At 39.8% G+C, this 4,338-nt stretch overlaps 1 protein-coding gene across 1 annotated transcript in view; it reads left to right on the forward strand.

Moving 5' to 3' along the window:
* Positions 1–4,338, forward strand: part of col11a2 (collagen, type XI, alpha 2) — a 56,569-nt gene that overhangs the window by 19,296 nt on the left and 32,935 nt on the right. The gene's annotated exons all lie outside the window — the stretch shown is intronic.

Below are 4,338 nucleotides of genomic sequence, written 5' to 3' on the forward strand. Positions count from 1 at the left end.
GTGTGTGTGTGTGTGTTCTGTTAGTCAAGTTGTTTACCCCAGAATGTACAGACTTGTTAAGTAAGCATTAGCATTGTTTATCTCTCACTCCTGTAAGCACTTGTGTTTGCATAGTGTGTGTACATGTAAACACCTATGTGTGTGTGTGTGTGTGTGTGTGTGTGTAACATCATGTGGTTCCAAAACTCTTAAACAGACATTGAATGTACTCTGTCCTGTCACTAAGTTCATTAAATCTGCTTTAGCTCCATCTAGTGGTGGCTGAGAGGAACTACAGAACTACAGAAACAAAAACACTACTGAAAAATACTGTGGTTTTAGCAGCACACCTCGTTTTACAGTGGGACTGCCAACCTGGGTATCACATATGTTTTCTATCAGGGTGTAATAAGCTGGTGGTCTGCAGGTTTGATCAGTTGTGGATCTGTAGAGCTGAGTGCGTTGGTGTATAACAGTGATAGCATTGTTTCAGCCCTGGGGCACCTGTTGAAAAAGTAGATCCACCCCATCAAACAGGGCCCCATTATACACAAAACAGCATGTCTTTATTTAATTTTTACTTCCTCAATTAAATATTTTGACTGATTAGAATCCGAATAGATTACTTTAGAAATGATGTAGTGTTCAGTAAAATCAAGTTGGTATTTTGAAGATCATCAGAAATATATGGTAACATTAATCAGTTTTACTGATCACAGTTTTTAAGCATTGTAGAGACTTATTTAAACTTAGTATACCGACACAATTTCAAAATTAGATTTGCACACCTAATCTCACAATCCCTGTGTTCAGTGGTAAAAAGGTTAATTCAGTTTAGCTGCTTGTGCGGTATATAAATACATAAATACATCAGAAAAAAATTCGCCCCACTATTAGAACATTTTCAGATTAAATTAAGTCTATCACCAACATCATAGTCATTAAGGCACTGTTATTATCAGAGTGTACTGAAAATGGCCTTTTTCATTTCAGTCAGTGCAGCTGTCAGTGGGGATAACTGTATGAGCTACTGTAATTTTTACCTACAGCACCCATTTTAACTACCCTCACGTGCCTAGGAGCCCTGTTTCCTGTCTTAATGACAGCAGTGTAATTGGCCCACATTTACATCAAAGGGCTACCGCCATCTGTGAGCGCTTATGGTAAGAAAGACTGATGGAGTGGGAAGAAGGAAAAGAAAGAGAGTAAAGAGAGAGAGTTGGTGCCCATTGGCTTTCTGTTTTTCTACCTTGTCTAGTTTCATATTTACACTTCTTGTCCCTTGAGGTGTATTGGTGCAGTTTTCCCTGCCTAGGCTGTGTGTGTACTTCTGTGGCCCTGTGTGTTATTTTTGTGGGTGTGTTTTTGTTGTGATTGTGGTCCTCCAGGCAGGAAGGGCCCCGGCTGCAGATGTGAGCTGGGCAGGCAGCAGGGAACAGAGCGGCACATTGTACTGGGTGTACTGGGGGAGCTCAGGCTGCAATCTGATCCAGTATCCTGCCATCACAGAACTACGCTGTCTACTGTCACTGCCTGACCCCCCAAAACACACACACACACACACACCACCTTTGCCTGAACCTCTTTCTCCCTCCTTCATCCTCTCATTTCCCTCCCTCCTTTCCTCCCTCTTTCTCATTCCTGGCATTCCTGTGCAGATCTGCAAATGTCTTGACAAGTATGAAAAAAAACAATCACTCAGGTGTTGGACAGTTTGAAAAGTTTGGAAACTGCACACAAATTCTGACAGGTCCTGTTCATATTGAGTGTTCTAACATTTTAGCCAAGACAATGATGTCCAGAAAAAGTATAGAATTTTAAACAAGGAACCATACATTTATTTGTTCCTCTCACTAGTCTATGCCCTCTCTCTCTTTTGATCCTCCTCTCCATGTGTGTCTTCATTTCTGTTTTGACCTGTCTCTTTTTCACTAACTAATCTCCCTTCTGTTCATTTCTGCCTTCTAGCAACTGTTTTAATGGAAGTCTGTTGTTGTCTGTTGTTTTTGATGGTTAATGTTGCATCACAATACCACTCAATCTAACTCTCGCTTTCCCTCCTCCTTACATATTGCTTATACATCCTTCTCTTTCTCCCCTCCTTCCTCACTCCATCTCTTCCTCTTACTCCCCCCTCCTCTTCCTCTTTCTGTCCCTGGTGTAGAGTGACGTTAATGGACTGAGGTCTAGACACCCTGAGGCAATATTAACGCACCATTTGCTCTGTCTGAATAAATATTAACATCTGTGGGTCTGTTTGACTAACTGTTAACTCTGAGACACTGGGTGTCACCTAAACACAAGTACCACTGATGGGATCAGTGTGAGTTTAGGACAAACACAGGAAACTTCACATTAGAGGCCAATATAAAGCACCTTAAGTGGCTGCACATTAAGATGGTTTTATAATACAGTATTTCAGTCTTGTCAGATTCTTAATAAAATCATGCTTATCAGTTTATGTTTTCATTATAAAGTGTTATTAGTGTTTGACTGTGGTTCTGTATGTATGTAGTTTCATTTAATTTCATGTGGACATCTGTGCCTCAGGTCAGGGGTTGATGCCAATGTTTATTTGGTCAAACAATTGCTAAAAAACATGTTGATTTTCTAGAGTTTCATTAACATCAACATTACCCCAAAGTGTTGCCTGCTGACACACTGGTGTTGAATAAGAGTGTGGCAGTAGTGGTGTTCATGCTGTCATATGCTCTGTTGTACACGCTGAGGTGTTTCTGGTAAATATGATGGGCTTTTAAAGCGGTGAAAATGAGAGTTTATTAATGTGGCTGATGAACTTTGCTGCATCACGGGAGGGCTTGGTTGTTGTCTTTTCATCAGTGCTGTAATTTTAAACGGGCAATGCATCACTGCCACCATAAGTTTATTATGGGAAATGCCACAGCGGGGCTGGCTTCAAACATAGGAAGGCTAGCCAAGACAGATGGAGGATAACTGACTTTAGGAAAATGTTGTTGAAAACTTTAACTTTATAGCTGCCTCACTTCAAAACCATAGGCACACATCAAGATGTTGTAACTTTATAATTACATTTGATTTTGATTCTCAGACTGTAAAATATTCAGTGAAATGTATGCAAGACTTCTATTTTGAATGCTTGGCAGAATCTGTGTCAAGCATATTTGTCACTCCATCTTGAATTAGACAGCAGGGTACGCAACAGCTTGGCATCTTGGGAAAAGTTATAAAAAATTAGTTCAAATTAAAAGAAGTGTCTTCTCAGTGGACTAACAAAAAAATAGCATTTCACTTTCCCTAGAAACAGATTGACCAATTTTACAACATACAGTAAGACTGAGCCCAATCTTTGAGCTCTGTCACAGATAGTGTTCCCATAGAAATCAATGGCATGCTGCTTTTTTAGCAGGAATCCATTATCCTAACCACTGCATTCACCACAATGCTGCTCTGTAACAAGACAGTACAAGTCCACCCATGTGAGCAATTAGACATCTGCCCTTTTTTAAGATTTAACGCCTACTGTGGTGAACTAAGTGCTGACATCAATGTCAAGCTAGCTGTAAATTTAGTTTAAAATTATCAGTTCATTCAAGATGTTTGTTTCCAAAACAGTAAGACTTAAGAGGACAAGGAGACAACATTAAGCAAAAAACATCAGGTAGCACTTTTCTTTCAAAATAGATATAAGCATATAGCCTGACTGTCACTTCTTCTACCTCTGTAATATTGCAAGTTAGAGCCATGTTTTTCAAACTGAAATACACAGACTGACACAGTACCTTTGAGCAATGTGAGAAAACCAGCAAGTTAAACCACAGTGCAGACAGAGGGTGGAGAAACAGACTGGTTGACCTCAGTGTGTGAAAATGGAGACAGGATGTGAGACTGGTTGGTACAGTGTTTGTGTGTTGTTAAGGTGCATACTGTATATTTGGAGTGTGTGTGTGTGTGTATCTGAATTTTTGTGTGTTTGTGCGTGACAAGTGAAACAGTGAAATGCTTGTTTATCTTCAAACAAATATTCAGTTGACTCAGCACTATCACATTAACAGCCACTTGTTTCAGTTGCTTGATAAATGTGAGCAGAATAGAGTACACTGTCTTTGCTCTGATTTAAAACTGAGTAAACTGAGCTTTACTTTACCTGCCCCTCAGTTGTTCATATATGTGGCTTGGACTGTGGCCTATTTTTGGTCTGACACAGTGCTTCCTTTCTTACATTATACCTAAATGTACAGAGGTAGTAATTGTGGACATCCTCTGTACCTGCTGCTGTATTGCATTAGTGCAGCAAGAATATTTAGGATTACTTGCAAGATTAACTTTTTTGATCCTCTGGGCAAAGTTAGGTCCCTGCAGCTGAAAAGAATATCTGCA

This window comes from Morone saxatilis, unplaced genomic scaffold, assembly GCF_004916995.1.
Source record: "Morone saxatilis isolate NCDOM2014 unplaced genomic scaffold, NCSU_SB_2.0 Contig9, whole genome shotgun sequence".
NCBI classification, from domain to species: Eukaryota; Metazoa; Chordata; class Actinopteri; family Moronidae; genus Morone; species Morone saxatilis.